Source organism: Rhinatrema bivittatum, chromosome 9 (genome assembly GCF_901001135.1).
Source record: "Rhinatrema bivittatum chromosome 9, aRhiBiv1.1, whole genome shotgun sequence".
In the NCBI taxonomy this organism is placed as follows: domain Eukaryota; kingdom Metazoa; phylum Chordata; class Amphibia; order Gymnophiona; family Rhinatrematidae; genus Rhinatrema; species Rhinatrema bivittatum.
The window spans coordinates 9,613,044-9,631,233 of record NC_042623.1 but is presented as its reverse complement, the minus strand read 5'-3'; the positions used below and the strand labels follow the sequence as shown (position 1 = coordinate 9,631,233).

General features: G+C 52.5%; 1 protein-coding gene across 8 annotated transcripts in view; it reads right to left on the bottom strand.

Moving 5' to 3' along the window:
• Positions 1–18,190, bottom strand: part of FRMD4A (FERM domain containing 4A) — a 461,080-nt gene that overhangs the window by 257,413 nt on the left and 185,477 nt on the right. The window contains exon 1 of one of the 8 annotated variants that reach the window (XM_029617201.1): positions 1,997–2,015. The exons of 5 other annotated variants lie outside the window; for them this stretch is intronic. The gene's annotated coding sequence lies outside the window, so the exon portion shown is untranslated. Of the gene's footprint in view, positions 1–1,495; positions 1,590–1,996; positions 2,016–18,190 lie in introns of those variants that run through there. 2 more of the 8 variants (XM_029617202.1, XM_029617200.1) reach the window with 2 other exon arrangements.

Here is an 18,190-nt window from a genome sequence, read left to right as displayed (position 1 = left end):
ACATCCCTTTGAAAATCTACCCCTCAGTGCACAATTAAACTCTGGAATTTATTGCCAGGGGATGTGGTTAGAGCAGTTAGTGTAGTTGGGTTTAAAAAAGGTTTGGATAAGTTCCTGGAGGAGAAGTCCATTAACTGCTATTAATCAAGGTGACTGAGGGAACAGCCACTGCTATTACTGGCATCTGTAGCATGGGATCTATTTAATATTTGGATACTTGCCAGGTACTTGTAGCCTGGATTGGCCACTGTTGGAAACAGGATGCTGGGCTTGATGGACCCTCGGTCTGACTCAGCAGGCATTTTCTTCTGTACTTATGCTCATACAGGTGCAAATATTGGCAAGCACACAGGTAAACACACACACACACAGGCTGTAATAGAGAAGAGTACTCAAGCAATGCCAGGCACTTTTCACTAGTAAATAATAAATAAAGCTGACCTGTTAGTATCTGTCAGCCGGCATTATCTGGAAGTAAACGCCTAGACAGGAGCCTGTTTATTTGTTTGCTCTTCAGGAACCCATGAGCAAGCCTGCAGGGGACCTGAGAAGGGGGGGTGGGGGGGAGAGGATCTGGAAGGGGTCAGCAGCATGAGATGAAGGGTCTGCTGGTAAAGTGCCTGTCCTAGGATACTGGAGGGAAGCGGCAGGAAAATAACATCAGGGCCCCGGGACGGCAGCTTGTGAAGAGGGCAGACCAGGAAAAAACCTGAACAGACCTGGATGGTGCCGGGGGGAGGGGGGCAGAGATGAGAGCAGGCTCATTGGGGAAGGTTGTAGGCTTGATAGCAGGGTGGAGGGCAGTGGGGGATTGTGCAGAGTGGCATGGAGAGGAGGGGAGCGAAATGATGGTGGGGGGGGGGGGGAGGAAGAGGAGAAAGTAAAGGAATATCGGGGGAGGGGGAGGGGCACCTGTCCTAGTGCACCTTCTTACCCGATGCCACCTGCACCAAACAGGGTGACGTCCAGAAACGAGGCAGAAAGCCACCCCCCCCCTCCCCTTCCAGCCCCTCGTCTGATGCAATTAATATAAAACAGGCAGAGCACTACCGATGTCTCCGGTTATTAACCGAACAATCACACAGACCCACGACCAGGTTACCCCCAAGTGCAAATTCAACAAAAGCCAAATTCTTCTTGGAAACGACTTCTGCCTTTAGCCACAAGACTCGCCGGGTAAAAATGTCTCTCCCTCTCTCTCACAAATCGCAGTATCATGGCTTCCCCGGCTCCCCCTGCACACTCCCCCCTCCATCCCTTCTCCGGGTTCGCCCTTTCTTTTAAAGCCGAAACCGTGAGGCTGTCAAATCGGAAATCCAAAAAGAAAGAATTTAGCAAAAGCAGTGCAGACAGAGGCCGGTGCGGCGGCTGCAGCCTGTGCCCTGCATGCGGGGAGGGAGGGAGGGAGAGGAGCAGTGCATGCACGCACGGCCGCCGATCGGCACCGGGGACCGGCGATCATCGGCGGCGGCGGCAGCAGCAGCCGAGCCCTTACCTTCCCGCCCGGCCCCGGGGCCTAGGAGGCTGCCAGCGTCCCCGGGCGCAGCCCTGCCCTCTGCCCGCGATCCCCGGGCTCGGCGCGTCCTGGAGGGAGGGAGGGATTGAGGGAGGGGAGGAGAGGATGGGGGGGGGAGAGAGCAGCCGCAGCGAGGATTGGCCGCCGGCTCCCCCGCCTGCCAGCAGGTGCTGGCCCCAGGCCCTGCCCAGCTGGGGTGGGGGGAGAGGGAGCGCACGCACGGCGGAAGGGGCAGCATTGCTGGGGGAAAGGAGGGAGGAAGGGACGCCCTGGCGCTCATTGTTCCGGCCCCGCTGCCCGCAAGGCTTCTCGGCAGGTGGATGCCGGCCCTGGAGCAGCCTTTTCCCTGCCAGGAAGCTCGGGTGGCCCCGCAGGCTGGCAGAGGTGGGGGAGGGAGGAAGCAGGTGCCCCCTCCCTGCGGATCCTGGGGGTATCAGCAGCCCCCTGCATGTGTTTCCCTGCGCCGGGGGATGTTCTCACCCAGGGGTTTAGGGCCCTCCTAACTGCCGGGCCGGGCCCTGCTGCTGCTGCTGCTCCCCGCACCGTTGCACCAGGCGGGCGAGGAGACGCACAGCCCAGCTAAAGAGTGCAAAGGCCTTTTGTCACGTAAAATGCGTTCTGGGCTCGGGCTGGCACCGTCGGAGAAAGTCTGAACTTTTCCTTTAGAATAATCCCAGAACCTGTTACACACAGGATGGGAGCCAGGCCGGAGGAGGGAGGCCCAGATGCCCGGGGCTCTGCCTGGGAGGAGCCAGGCCGGAGGAGGGAGGCCCAGATGCCCGGGGCTCTGCCTGGGAGGAGCCAGGCCGGAGGAGGGGAGGCCCAGATGCCCGGGGCTCTGCCTGGGAGGAGCCAGGCCGGAGGAGGGGAGGCCCAGATGCCCTGGGCTCTGCCTGGGAGGAGCCAGGCCGGAGGAGGGGAGGCCCAGATGCCCGGGGCTCTGCCTGGGAGGAGCCAGGCCGGAGGAGGGGAGGCCCAGATGCCCGGGGCTCTGCCTGGGAGGAGCCAGGCCGGAGGAGGGAGGCCCAGATGCCCGGGGCTCTGCCTGGAAGGAGCCAGGCCGGAGGAGGGGAGGCCCAGATGCCCTGGGCTCTGCCTGGGAGGAGCCAGGCCGGAGGAGGGGAGGCCCAGATGCCCGGGGCTCTGCCTGGGAGGAGCCAGGCCGGAGGAGGGAGGCCCAGATGCCCGGGGCTCTGCCTGGGAGGAGCCAGGCCGGAGGAGGGGAGGCCCAGATGCTCGGGGCTCTGCCCGGGAGGAGCCAGGCCGGAGGAGGGAGGCCCAGATGCCCTGGGCTCTGCCCGGGAGGAGGCAGGCCGGAGGAGGGGAGGCCCAGATGCCCGGGGCTCTGCCTGGGAGGAGCTAGGCCAGGGGAGGGGAGGCCCAGATGCACGGGGCTCTGCCTGGGGCCTCGCTGCCGCCGCCACATTGGGTCGTGCGCCGTAACCCCAACACAGGCCAGGCCTGGCCGAGCAGATCTGAGTGTGCGGTCGGGGCTGTAGAGCTCCTCGAGTCCTTCTCATTCAGCCCCAGACTAGACAAACATAAGCAACCGGGCGCACCCACGAAAGCATAAATTCTGTGGGCACAGAATGAATCTGTGGGGCAGGCTGCTGCCGGTGAATGCGGAAACCCTCTCTTCCTTTTATTTATGCCACCTTCCTGATCAAAAGTCCATTCAAACTACAATGACCGCTAGATTTAGCCCCCGACCTTCAATAATTAAAACAATTACCCCTCCTAAATCAATCTAGCAGAGTAAAACTGATGTGCAGGCAGAAGGGAAATAGCGCAGGTCTGCTTCTACGGGCAAGTCCATAAGCAAAGCTCGTCAAGCATCACTGTCTGAATCTTCAAAAAGGCTCCTCACCCAGGAAAAATATTGCCAGCAGTACCTTATTAATGGGTTATCATAAGGCTTAGGGATAACTACACATAACAGCACTTACTGCCCTTAACAGCAACACGGGGGTAACCTGTATGGAGCAGCATTTACTGCCCTTAACAGAAACATGGGGGTAACATGCAGGGAGCGGCAGTTACTGCCCTTAACAGAAACATGGGGGTAACATGCAGGGAGCGGCAGTTACTGCCCTTAACAGAAACATGGGGGTAACATGCAGGGAGCAGCAGTTACTGCCCTTAACTGAAACATGGGGGTAACCTACATAGAGCGGCAGTTACTACCCTTAACTGAAACATGGGGGTAACCTGCACGGAGCGGCAGTTACTACCCTTAACAGAAACATGGGGGTAACCTGCACGGAGCGGCAGTTACTACCCTTAACTGAAACATGGGGGTAACCTGCACGGAGCGACAGTTACTACCCTTAACTGAAACATGGGGGTAACCTGCACGGAGCGGCAGTTACTACCCTTAACTGAAACATGGGGGTAACCTGCACGGAGCGGCAGTTACTACCCTTAACTGAAACATGGGGGTAACATGGGGGCAGTTACTACCCTTAACTGAAACATGGGGGTAACCTGCACGGAGCGGCAGTTACTACCCTTAACTGAAACATGGGGGTAACATGGGGGCAGTTACTACCCTTAACTGAAACATGGGGGTAACCTACATAGAGCGGCAGTTACTACCCTTAACTGAAACATGGGGGTGCACTGAAAAGCGGCAGTTACTGCCCTTAACAGATATATGGGGGTAACCTGCACTGTTAACCCACGACTGGACACCCGTTTTCGACGAGCTAGCGTTACCCCTTATTCAGAAAGGGGTCAAAAACGCACGTCCAACCCCCCCAAACCTAATAGCGCCTGCAACATGCAAATGCATGTTGCGGGCGCTATTAGTTATTCCTGCGCGATTCAGAAAGCAAAATGTGCAGCCAAGCCGCACATTTTACTTTCAGAAATTAGCGCCTACCCAAAGGTCGGCGCTAATTTCTCTGGGCCCCGGGAAAGTGCACAGAAAAGCAGTAAAAACTGCTTTTCTGTGCACCCTCCGACTTAATATCATGGCGATATTAAGTTGGAGGGTGCACAGAAATATCATACTGATATTAAGTTGGAGGTCCCGAAAGTTAAAAAAAGTAAAAAAAATAAATAAAATTTGAAATCAGCCTGCGACTCGCGGGTTGAAAACCGGACGCTCAATTTTGCCGGCGTCCGGTTTCCGAACCCGTGGCTGTCAGCGGGTTTGAGAACCGACGCCGGCAAAATTTAGCATCGGCTGTCAAACCCACTGACAGCCGCCGCTCCTGTCCAAAAAGAGGCGCTAGGGACGCGCTAGTGTCCCTAGCGCCTCTTTTTGCCGCAGCCCTAATTTAAATATTTTTATTTACTGTATCGCGCGCACAGGGCACTGGCCTGTGCACGAGCCGGGAGAGCAGGCGTTCACCCACTCTCCCGCGACTTTTACTGTATCGGCCCTTTACATAGGTAATAAAATACATATAAACAAGTAAAATCAGCATATACAACAGACTTTCACTAAAAGTAACATTTTCCGGCTCTCTGAAATCTTAAATCACAAGCCCTTCAAAGTTCCAGGGGCAGCACAGTCCACATTAATGGAGCAGACTAAGTTAATAGCAGACGGTATTCCCAGTTGGGGGCAGTTTAAGCAGCTCTGTGTCCTCAGATCTCAGTACTCTGGTACATATCACCTAACTTACTTAAAACCACACAGTTCTGCCCTGAGTGCAGTTAGTGTAGCTGGGTTTTAAAAAGGATTGGATAAGTTCCTGGAGGAGAAGTCCATTACCTGCTATTAAACAATAGGGAATAGCCACTGCTTGTTGCCGGAATCAGTAGCTTGGGATGTATTTAATATCTGGGTACTTGCCAGGTACTTGTGGCCTGGATTGGTCACTGTTGGACACAGGATGCTGGGCCTGATGGACCCTTGGTCTGACCCAGCATGGCAAGTCTCATGTTCTTAACTATTGCCATCAGTTTAAATTGCGACTGACTTCTTGCCAGTGAAGATCCTTTATGGTGGTGCATTCTGCTGCCGCTAGCCACGCTAGCCATGGCAGGGTGCACCAATGGAAGGACTACATCCAGACAAATAAACAGCTACAGTAATCCGTATGACTCAGAGATTGCGCCTCGGTGCAAAATAAACCTGTGGGCAGCGAAGCCTTCAGTGGCTTTCCTATGTTGAGTTTATTCTGAAGATCAGAATTGCAGAGCATATAGAAAGCCATGATTTAATGGAAGACACTCAACATGGATTTACCCAAGGGAAGTCTTGCCTCACAAATCTGCTTCACGTTTTTGAAGGGGTTAATAAACATGGAGATAAAGGTGAACCGGTAGATGTAGTGTATTTGGATTTTCTGCGGTCTGCGGTCAGGCGAGCCCGGATGGGTTCTGGTGTCAGAGAGAGAGAGAGAGGGACCAGTGGAACAAAGGACTCGAGATCCAGACCCTGAGATGAACGGAGCCACGAGACGAGGCCCGGCCCCCTGAAAGCAGGAGAAAACCGGAGAATGTGCAACGCGTGGCCCGTCTCCATCCCCAGCCTCCCAAACAGTGATTCCTGGATTTAAAAAAAAAAAAAAGGTTCATTTGCTGAGGCAGGGGATCGCCGAGATCCGCGCTGCTAAAGAGCTTTGCCTGCTGCACTTCTGTCCTGTAAGCGGCTGAGCCACAAAGTGACATTTCCTGGAGCAGGCTGACCTTACTTCTTCCACCGGGTCTCTCTCGTGTTTCCCTGGCTCACCAGCAGGGGCTGCCAGCGAGGCAGCTGAGGGAAGCTGCACCAGATGCACCCACAGCACCTCTGAATAATCCCGGGAGAAACAGCGGCTCCAGCCGCGAAATCTCGGGCGTACAGAAATGACAACGCGGACCAGCACTAAACCCCAGGCTGCACCTCTGCTTGACTGAAAACCTCCTTCCTTCCTTCCTTGTTTACCCTTTTATTTGACCTTTCCTGTACAGTACTTTGCTGTGAAATAGTCCGGCGCCTGAAGCTCCTTTCCAGCTGAGCTGCAGATTAAGCTGCCTCAGATGCTGGAGGCAGTGCCCCCAGAGCTGGACCTTGATGAGGGGGCGAGAGTGCGTCTGAGAGCAGCTTTCAAGGGTTACCCTAGCACGGTAAAACCTGCTTCGTGACCCTTAACTCCGCACTGTTAAATGAGGAAGCTCAGTCTCACAGGACTTGACTACATCTCACGCCAGCCTAGGGGAGGCCCAATGCCCACTTCCCCGGGAACTCTCGGAGGGACCCTGCTCCCTGCCCCTCGCTCTACCCTGCCCTCTCCCCACTGCCACGGGCGTAAATTGTATTTTTAAGGTTCGGTAGGGAGGCGGCAGGGGACGCACCTCTCACCTTCTCCCAGCAGCCCCGCTGGCTCTCGTGCTGTCCCACTGAGAGTCAGGAAGGGGAGGGAGAAGCAGCAGGAGAACGCTGACCCCCCCGTCCATGGCTGCTGGCGCTGCTCTGCCATCACAGTTACCTGCTTTGGGGGCCGATGCAATAAAAGTGCGCCGAACACTCAGCGCCTGCTCTCCTGACGCGCGCCCAGGCCCCTCTCCTGGGGAGCGCCACGCAACATTTAAATTAGAGGTCGATTGCACGCCCCTAGCGCCTCCGTGACAGCGGGCGCCCAGGAGAGGTCGGCTGTCCGCGGGTTAAGGAAACGGGCGCTGGTTAACCGAGCGTCCGTTTCCCCTAACCTGACCTCCCGCGCTCTTTTTTTGTTTCATTTTTTTAAAATATCTTTTAAACTTTCCGTTCCTCCGACTTAATCTCGCCACGACATTAAGTCAGCGGATGTACAGGAAAGCAGTATTTTCTGCTCTTCTGTAGAACGTTTTGGGTGCTCAAAACGTGAGGATCGGACGCACATTTCTGCACGTGGCATGAATAAATAACAGCCTCCTCAGTGTGCATCTGCACGTGATGAGCGCTATTAGCTTTGCGGCGCCTTGGACGCGCGTTGTGGGGGCGCTAATCCCCTTACAGCACAAGGGGCTATGGACGCGACCAGCCGCGGGTTAAACAGGGCGCTCGGCTGAGCCTCTTCTTTCGCTTCGGCCCCTTTATGTATTATTATTCTTAGCTCAGCTGGGGATTAGTACGGGGGAGGGGGAAGGGGAAGGCAGCGAGGGAGGGGAAAACACGGGGGAAAGAGAGAGAGAGAACTGTCAGCTTGCTGCCTCTATTCCTGGGGGGGGTTTGGACTCAGGACCAGAACCAGAAAGGTCAGATTGGGCCACCTCACCTGGACCTGAGCACAGACTAGCAGCAGGGCAGGTGTCCGACTGCGGTGCCCTGATTTGTAGGGCACTGCCCGATGAAACACATCCCTGCCTTTCGTGGCCGAGTCCCACGTCCCAGCCCAAGGCTTCACGCTGCTTATTCGTTGCAGGCGGGATGCGGCAGCGCAGAATACTTTGCAATCCCGCGCCGTGCCACATCCCCTGCTGGACCCTTTCTCGGGGAGGCCCGGTCGTGCTCCGGTATCCGAGTCTCCGCACGTGGGGGAGAGTTTTTTTCTGCAGTTCATGTTTTGTACCTTTCCTGGGCTGGCGGTCTCGAGTACACGCCTGACAGTCAGTAAGGACAGAAACACAAGGGCGAATCCCTGAATCGCATCCCAGGCCTAAGCCATATTTTACCAACTCCCTTTCACCTTTAATGCTGGAGCACCAGCAGCCTCGCTTCCCTCTCAGCTTTCCATAGGTTCATTTAGCACACGCAAGTAATTACAGAGTTTACACTGAAATATCTAGCAGGCTTCAATAAGCTCTATCCATCGGAAAAGAGGTGATCTGAGGGAGCTGCTGCGAGCGAGAGGCATGGGAGTGCCTGGGATCGCCTTCCAGAGGACGCTGGTGAGGGCAGGGCGGGAGGAAGCAGGCACACTCTGATACCATCCGCGTTTTCTAATCACTAACGGGCCGATACAGTACAGAGCGCTCCGGCGGAGCGCACTGTTAACCAGCGTTTGCACGCGCGTTTCCGACGCGCTATTACCCCTTACTGTAGGGGTAATAGCGCGTCGAAAACGCACGTGCAAACCCCCAAAACTAACAGCGCCCGCAACGTGCAAATGCATGTCGATAGCCCTATTAATTATGCCCGCGCGATTCAGAAACTAAAATGTGCAGCCAAGCCGCACATTTTACTTCCAGAAATTAACGCCTACCCAAAGGCTGGCGCTAATTTCTGCCGGCACCGGGGAAGTGCACAGAAAAGCAGTAAAAACTGCTTTTCTGTGCACCCTCCGACTTAATATCATGGCGATATTAAGTCGGAGGCCCCAAAATTAAAAAAAAAAAAAAAAAATTAAAAAAATTTTTTAAATCGGCAGGCGGCTCACGAGTTGGAAGACGGACGCTCAGTTTAGCCGGCGTCCGCAGTGGCGGATTGGCCTGTCGGGGGATCGGTCTGGGCCAGCCTGGGCGGCGAATACCCGGACCGGTCCGACATCGTGAATCCGCCGCTGGGCGTCCGTTTTCCGAACCCGTGGCTATCAGCGGGTTTGAGAACCGACGCCGGCAAAACTGAGCGTCGGCTGTCAAACCCGCTGACAGCCGCCGCTCCTGTCCAAAAAGGAGGGGCTAGGGACGCCCTACTGTCCCTAGCCCCTCCTTTTACCGCGGGCCCTAATCTGCATGTTCTTCCCCCCTAAATTGTGTGCACTGAATCGTCCCGTAAAAGCGCTTCACGGCAAGAGCATCCCGGTGCATTCACTAATGGCCTCTGATTACATTAAGCGGCGGCCGCCACGTTCCATTTGGCGCTCATGTGTTTTGTACCTGCCTCGCGCCTTTGCACAGAGCGAGAAATGCATTCTTTTATGTAAATAAATCAAACCGCTGCCGCCGAATCGGAGAAGAGCAGAGCTGATCCTCCGGCAGGGCACTGACCCCCGACGTCAGGCACGAGGCTCCCATTCCCGCACGGCAGCCGGAGCGGGCAAGGTGGGCTCTGTGGCTGGTCCCCACCACCGGAGAAAAGCCTCAGTAAATCAGACTGTGAATATGATTTCTGATCCATGTGCTCCGTGGTTCACCACCACCTTCAGATGACAGCACGCTGGTACGATGAAAGGCACCATCGTGCACAATGCATCCAGTTCCCTGCAGCACTATACAGCCAACCTGGTGGCAGGGGCAGGTACCTGGTCTGCTACAGACTTGGGTGATCACAGCCCACCCTGGGACTGGCTCTTCCCTGGTGATTCCCTCCCCATCCAGTCCTGCTTGAGCGACGTGCTCGGGCTCCCCCAGGCCAGAGCTCCTGGGGGATGAACCGGTCAACACCCCACAAGCCGTGGAGGGTGCAGCCAGGACCAGCAGCAGCAGCATGAACCTTGTGGGGGAGCAATGTACCTTAACGCCCACCCCCTCCTTCCGTAGGAATGAACCCCGGCACCGAGTGGTGCGAGGCAGGAAAAGGGAAGAAAATGTGGAGGTTATGCATAGTTCTGACCAAGTGGCCTCTGACCCCGAGAGCTCATACTTCAATGAATCAGTGAAGTCTATGAGGTGCCACCCGCCTCGGGTCATGTTTGCTTCACCAGACTAACACGGCCGTCCCTCCGAAGAGGCTTAAGTAGATATTTAATGTGAAGTCTCTTATTTGAAATGCATCAAGGATTTACTGATTCCAGGGATCCTTTTACTGCTTGGAGAGATGGATTTTTCCTTCCTGTTCTGTGCTGGCCCATTCTGACCTGCTTTTGTCTCTGCCGCTCTCCTATAAACGCTAATGCTCATGCCTGATCATCACTTTGCATAAGATCACTGGGGACCAGAAAACTCAGGGGTCCCGCAGAGTCCAGATCCCATATCAGCGCAGTTCCTCCTGGCATGCAAGGGGATATGCCCCAAGGCTACACGTTTGCTTTGCAACCTTCTGCCCTTGCACAGGGGGGATAGATAAAGGGCCTGGGAAACTTCCATAGTAAGGAATAACATCTTTATTCAATCCCACATTGATCTGGAGCTCAGTATTATCAGCACTGATACAAGCCTAATACTCTAATGACATTAGGAAGCCTTTCAAAAGGCAATCAAGGAAGAAGAAGGTCATCGTGAGTACTCAAGGTCACGGAGTCTAGATTTCTAGAAAACCCTGCTACGAGACTCTTCCTGCTCACGCACGCTGAAAGCCCTGCTGGCAAACACAGCAATAAGTCTCTCAAACTGCCTGCATTCTATCTTTAGAGCTATTTTTTGTAGAACAAATGAAATAAAACATCTCTGTTACTACAAGCAACCTGCTACCATAGTAACCTAGTAATGACGGCAGATAAAGACCAAAACGGTCCATCCAGTCTGCCCAGCAAACTGCACACGGTAGTAAATGCCGCTCCCTGCAGGTTACCCCCATGTTTCTGTTAAGAGTAGTAACTGCCGTTCCTTGCAGGTTACCCCCATGCTTCTGTTAAGAGTAGTAACTGCCGCTCCTTGCAGGTTACCCCCATGTTTCTGTTAAGGGTAGTAACTGCCACTCCGTGCAGGTTACCCCCATGTTTCTGTTAAGGGTAGTAACTGCCACTCCGTGCAGGTTACCCCCATGTTTCTGTTAAGGGTAGTAAATGCCGCTCCCTGCAGGTTACCCCCATGTTTCTGTTAAGAGTAGTAACTGCCGCTCCTTGCAGGTTACCCCCATGTTTCTGTTAAGGGTAGTAACTGCCGCTCCGTGCAGGTTACCCCCATGTTTCTGTTAAGGGTAGTAACTGCCACTCCGTGCAGGTTACCCCCATGTTTCTGTTAAGGGTAGTAATTGCCGCTCCGTGCAGGTTACCCCCATGTTTCTGTTAAGAGTAGTAATTGCCGCTCCGTGCAGGTTACCCCCATGTTTCTGTTAAGGGTAGTAACTGCCGCTCCGTGCAGGTTACCCCCATGTTTCTGTTAAGGGTAGTAACTGCCGCTCCGTGCAGGTTACCCCCATGTTTCTGTTAAGAGTAGTAACTGCCGCTCCTTGCAGGTTACCCCCATGTTTCTGTTAAGGGTAGTAACTGCCGCTCCGTGCAGGTTACCCCCATGTTTCTGTTAAGGGTAGTAACTGCCGCTCCGTGCAGGTTACCCCCATGTTTCTGTTAAGGGTAGTAAATGCCGCTCCCTGCAGGTTACCCCCATGTTTCTATTAAGGGTAGTAAATGCCGCTCCCTGCAGGTTACCCCCATGTTTCTGTTAAGGGTAGTAACTGCCGCTCCTTGCAGGTTACCCCCATGTTTCTGTTAAGGGTAGTAACTGCCGCTCCGTGCAGGTTACCCCCATGTTTCTGTTAAGGGTAGTAACTGCCGCTCCGTGCAGGTTACCCCATGTTTCTGTTAAGGGTAGTAATTGCCGCTCCGTGCAGGTTACCCCCATGTTTCTGTTAAGGGTAGTAACTGCCGCTCCGTGCAGGTTACCCCCATGTTTCTGTTAAGGGTAGTAATTGCCGCTCCGTGCAGGTTACCCCCATGTTTCTGTTAAGAGTAGTAATTGCCGCTCCCTGCAGGTTACCCCCATGTTTCTGTTAAGGGTAGTAACTGTCGCTCCCTGCAGGTTACCCCCATGTTTCTGTTAAGGGTAGTAACTGCCACTCCGTGCAGGTTACCCCCATGTTTCTGTTAAGAGTAGTAACTGCCGCTCCTTGCAGGTTACCCCATGTTTCTGTTAAGGGTAGTAACTGCCGCTCCGTGCAGGTTACCCCCATGTTTCTGTTAAGGGTAGTAACTGCCGCTCCGTGCAGGTTACCCCCATGTTTCTGTTAAGGGTAGTAACTGCCGCTCTGTGCAGGATACCCCATGTCTTCTGTTAAGGGTAGTAACTGCCGCTCCGTGCAGGATACCCCATGTCTTCCTTTAAGGGTAGTAACTGCCGCTCCGTGCAGGTTACCCCCATGTTTCTGTTAAGGGTAGTAACTGCCACTCCGTGCAGGTTACCCCCATGTTTCTGTTAAGGGTAGTAACTGCCGCTCTGTGCAGGTTACCCCCATGTTTCTGTTAAGGGTAGTAACTGCCGCTCCGTGCAGGTTACCCCCATGTTTCTGTTAAGGGTAGTAACTGCCGCTCTGTGCAGGTTACCCCATGTCTTCTGTTAAGGGTAGTAACTGCCGCTCCGTGCAGGTTACCCCCATGTTTCTGTTAAGGGTAGTAACTGCCGCTCTGTGCAGGATACCCCATGTCTTCTGTTAAGGGTAGTAACTGCCGCTCCCTGCAGGATACCCCATGTCTTCCTTTAAGGGTAGTAACTGCCACTCTGTGCAGGATACCCCATGTCTTCTGTTAAGGGTAGTAACTGCCGCTCCCTGCAGGATACCCCATGTCTTCCTTTAAGGGTAGTAACTACCGCTCCGTGCAGGTTACCCCCATGTCTTCTGTTAAGGGTAGTAACTGCCACTCTGTGCAGGTTACCCCCATGTTTCTGTTAAGGGTAGTAACTGCCGCTCCGTGCAGGTTACCCCCATGTCTTCTGTTAAGGGTAGTAACTGCCACTCTGTGCAGGTTACCCCCATGTTTCTGTTAAGGGTAGTAACTGCCGCTCCGTGCAGGTTACCCCCATATTTCTGTTAAGGGTAGTAACTGCCGCTCCGTGCAGGTTGCCCCCATATTTCTGTTAAGGGTAGTAACTGCCGCTCCGTGCAGGTTACCCCCATGTTTCCGTTAAGGGTAGTAACTGCCGCTCCGTGCAGGTTACCCCATGTTTCCGTTAAGGGTAGTAACTGCCGCTCCCTGCAGGTTACCCCATGTTTCTGTTAAGGGTAGTAACTGTTGCTCCGTGCAGGTTACCCCATGTTTCCGTTAAGGGTAGTAACTGCCGCTCCCTGCAGGTTACCCCATGTTTCTGTTAAGGGTAGTAACTGTTGCTCCGTGCAGGTTACCCCATGTTTCTGTTAAGGGTAGTAACTGTTGCTCCGTGCAGGTTACCCCCATGTTTCTGTTAAGGGTAGTAATTGCCGCTCCGTGCAGGTCACCCCCATGTTTCTGTTAAGGGCAGTAACTGCCGCTCCGTGCAGGTCACCCCCATGTTTCTGTTAAGGGCAGTAACTGCCGCTCCGTGTAGGTTACCCCATGTTTCTGTTAAGGGTAGTAATTGCCGCTCCGTGCAGGTTACCCCCATGTTTCTGTTAAGGGCAGTAACTGCCGCTCCGTGCAGGTCACCCCCATGTTTCTGTTAAGGGCAGTAACTGCCGCTCCGTGCAGGTTACCCCCATGTTTCTGTTAAGGGTAGTAACTGCCACTCTGTGCAGGTTACCCCCATGTTTCTGTTAAGGGTAGTAACTGCCACTCTGTGCAGGTTACCCCATGTTTCTCTTAAGGGTAGTAACTGCCACTCTGTGCAGGTTACCCCATGTCTTCTGTTAAGGGTAGTACAGCAGCATGAATTATATTATAATGTGTAACACTAGACTGTAATAAATATAACAGGCTGTACTATAATAGCAGAGCGACTCCCAGAGCCCCCAGTCACCAGATGCTGCTGTGCCGTGCTTAGGAGTCCCTGCTCCCCTAATGACCTCCTGCCTGGAAGTGTTTCCAATTTAACCGTCACACCTCAGTGAAAGAAACCTGGCACAGCTGTTAAAATAAGCAGCCTGCTCGCTATTCCCAAATACTTGCTTGAGAAGCTGTCACTGAAGTGGAAACTCTCTGCAGCAGACCCGTTCTGCACCCCCAAAAAAGTTGCTAAACGCGCCACCGCGTTATTTCCAGTGAATTCAATGCTTGTGAAAGGCTGCGGATGATAGTGAACAGGTAGAGCACAGGCAGCAGGAGCACAGTCATCACGGGCACAGCCTGGGCAATAGCAGTGCAAACTTCCCTTACAGGCCGGCCTGCCACGTCACCTCTGCCCTGCTCTGAAGGGGTTGCTTCTGGGGGGCAGAAGGTCATTCGTGCTCTCTGCCAGCGCAGTCTTCGGCCAGAGTCTGGCAATAATGCTGCCAACAGGTGCCAGCGTGGGCTGCTGCTCTCTCGCGATGCGGACACCTGAAGTTCAGGAGCTGGACTGAGAGCACGTAGAGCACCAGACACCTTTCAGACGGTCCCTGCCAAGCTGAGCCTGATCTGGATCAGGGACTGAGAGGTGCGCTGCTCTGGCACCCTGCAGCCATGTTTAAACTTTCGGATTTAAAACTAGGGCAGCGCGTTTCCCACGAACCTCCTGCCTTTGGTGTTGATTTACCGTTCCACCAGAGCAGGTGAAAACAGAAGCAGGGAATCCCCCTGCCAGCAGGGCAAAGCCAGACCCAAGAAGAAGTTAAACCCTGCCAGCCCAATCAGAAGGAAGGTAAGAAAGAAGTCATTGGTAGCTCTGCAGCCTAGAAGGTGAAAGGGTTTTCTGCAATGAGCAGGGCAGGGTCTTCCTCTCAGCTCATAATCCTAAAGTGAGATTGTATAGCCCTTTTAGCCGGTCCAACTGGATCGGCTTCCGATTTGCTTTTTGGGTCTAGCCCTTCTAGCCCTCGGGTTTGAAATCCCCACTGGTCAGTTCTGGCCAGGCCCATGTCGCAGACCAGAGATGTCCCGTCCACGTGAGGTCTGCCTGACCCTTAGGAGTTAGATTTATCAAAAGGTTTGCAGTGCAAAACTTATCTCTATCCTGCATTGGTGATTTTCCCACTAAAAACACCGGGATATGTTCATTGAAAAATCCAGGACATTTTTTTGCACCGGAGCTGATAATAACTGATGTTCTACATGCCGACTTACACAAATACTAGTGAGCATGATTGCACCTAAACGCAAGAATGCATGCGTGCATTTACATGTGTAAGATTTAAACTACGCCTAGCACATGTATGCGTGCTCCTCATTTTAAGCCGTTATCCGAGCAAACTTACTTTGCGTATCTTCCTTTAACACACGCAGGTCAGCAGATTTTAAAATATGCCCGTGCAAGTGGACAAACTGTGGACCACTTAGTCCACAGTTTGTCCAGTCTATCTTGACGTCATCCGGACCCTGCAAACTTGCTCCTCATCAGGAGCAGAAGTAAATTTACACGGCTGATAAGCCGCCTCGCGCTGCGGCCTCCAGTCTTAAAATACAGAGTTACGGGTGTAACTGCTGGACACGCCCCGGAATGCCCATGCTCCGCCCCCCAACTCCACCCCTTTTCCATTACTCGCCATGCGTGAAACTTCCAGTTTTTTAAAATACTCGTTGCTCGCACGTGGCCTGCGTGCTCGAGTATTTCGGCTTTTTAGCACGAGCAACGCTTTTAAAATTCTCGGTAGTGCTGAACATTCACATGTCCCACAAGCTTTCACTGGTCCTCTGTCTGTCCCATACTCTGTCTGTCTGTCTGTCTCTCTCCCCATCTCTACGCCTGACACCCCCCGTAAGGGCCTGATCCAAAGTCTTCTCCTATAGGCACAGAATGGGAACAAAGCTTTAGCAAATCCATCATTGACTTTTTTTTTTTTTTTTTTTAACAAGGATAAACTTTATGGAACCAATTCATGGAAACAGTTATGCGTTCAAGCTCATTTCCACGATCACTACCCCAGCGCTTCTCCTTAGCTCTAACCTCTCTCCGCCTGCCACCAGCGCGACGTCCCTCACTGGGTCCGAGTCTCTTGTCTTGTGTTGTGGGGGGAAACGTGGGGTGCATGGCTCAAGACTTTCATGGGCTCTGGCGTCAAACAGTACTCACAACACTGGTAACTGATTTACAACTGCTTCACTGACAATGCGGCGCTCCCTGGAGAGAAGGTGATTTAAGAGGAGATCAAAACAGGCCATTAAAATGAGGGAAAGGCCAGCAAACCTGCATCCATTTTAGCTGCTATCAGAAGCATGGGAAAGTGAGAAAGGGGATGAGCGTACAAATGTAAGATACTATCGTAGCAATTTTCAGAAGCCACCTGCACGCTTAAAGTGCATTTACACATGCAAAGTGGGTAAATCAATCTGAAAATTATCTCCAAAAGGTTTTGCCAGGGTTCCTCTTTGCTCCCAGGAAAGCTCTTATAAAGCACGTCCGACGTCCGGGCATAACGGGGTGAAGTGGCTGCTGAGAATGCAAGTAATCGGTTTTATAGTATAAATTCTGCTGTCCCTACGCAGCGACAAAACGGCTCTGGCAGACGCAGGAAATAGAGAACACCAGTTCCTGGCCCGTCCTTCACAACTTGAGATTACGCATCTGACAAAGGCTGCAGAAAGGTTCCTGGGGCTTCCCAGGGTCTTCCCTGCCCTCATCCTCTGATAGATGTCCCAGCCTGCGGCAGCAGCGCCAAGCCCATCAGAACCGACAAAGTGACAGATGACCTCAGTACCGTCATCCTTTTTACAATCGTCTTAATACGTTTGTTTGCGAGATACTGTTACCGTCTTTTTGGCAATGGAGAAACTCGTTACACGATGTGATGTTTATGGAATTCATGGCTGCTGCTCTTACCTTCTCATATAGAAGACGTTTTCTGAATCTTTTCTCTTCGTGCTAGAAGTTTGATTCTGAATAACTTCTTAATGAACGATGGGTAAGTCCCAGTTTCAAGTCGTTTTGTGGGATGGGAATAGAACCTACATCCTGGTATTACTAATGGAACAGTTGCGAGGCGAGGAGGGTATGAAAGTGGGAATTTGGAGGAACACCTAAGAACTAAAGAAACTGCCATGCTGGGTCAGACCAAGGGTCCATTCAAGCCCAGCATCCTGTTTCCAACAGTGGCCAATCCAGGCCATAAGAACCTGGCAATTACCCAAACACTAAGAAGATCCCATGCTACTGATGCAATTAATAGCAGTGGCTATTCCCTAAGTAAACTTGATTAATAGCCGTTAATGGACTTCTCCTCCAAGAACTTATCCAAACCTTCTTTAAACCCAGCTACACTAACTGCACTAACCACATCCTCTGGCAACAAATTCCAGAGCTTAATTGTGCTTTGAATGAAAAAGAATTTTCTCCAATTAGTCTTATATGTGCTACTTGCTAACTTCATGGAATGCCCCTTAGTCCTTCTGTTATTCGAAAGTGTAAATAACCGATTCACATCTACTCGTTCTAGACCTCTCATGATTTTAAACATCTCTATCATATCCCCCCCTCAGCCGTCTCTTCTCCAAGCTGAACAGCCCTAACCTCTTCAGCCTTTCCTCATAGGGGAGCTGTTCCATCCCCTTTAACATTTTGGTTGGCCTTCTCTGTACCTTTTCCATTGCAACTATATCTTTTTTGAGATACGGCGACCAGAATTGTACACACTATTCAAGGTGCGGTCTCACCATGGAGCGATACAGAGGCATTATGACATTTTCCATTTTATTCACTATTCCCTTCCTAATAATTCCTGGTTTTCTGTTGGCGTGGGAGGCGTGGGAACCGTTCTATGTGATTTTCAGCATCGGGTCCTGGATGCACCAGAAGAAAGGCATTCAGGGAAAAGCTGCAGTATGTGTTGGATTGATTTCCTGGGGGAGAAACAGGGAAGGGTGTAAGGAGTTTGAGAGTGGATGATCTAAAGTCACGCATGTTTCATGTTACTGTTACGAGCATTGGAATTTTTATACAATTGCATGAACATTGTGACATAGCAACCGATTCCAGTTGCACAACCGCAATTTCTCTTGTTGAATAAAGATAATTAAACGTAAAAAAAAAAAAGCAGACGGCAGCTGATGACCATAATCGTTCTCCCCATTTTCTCCCACCCACAACCAACTTAGTCAAGCATCTTGGAAAGCAATTACTTTACCGGGCGTCTCATTAAGTTTCAGAATATATTTGAGTGCCTCTGCCCTTCCTACCCTTCAG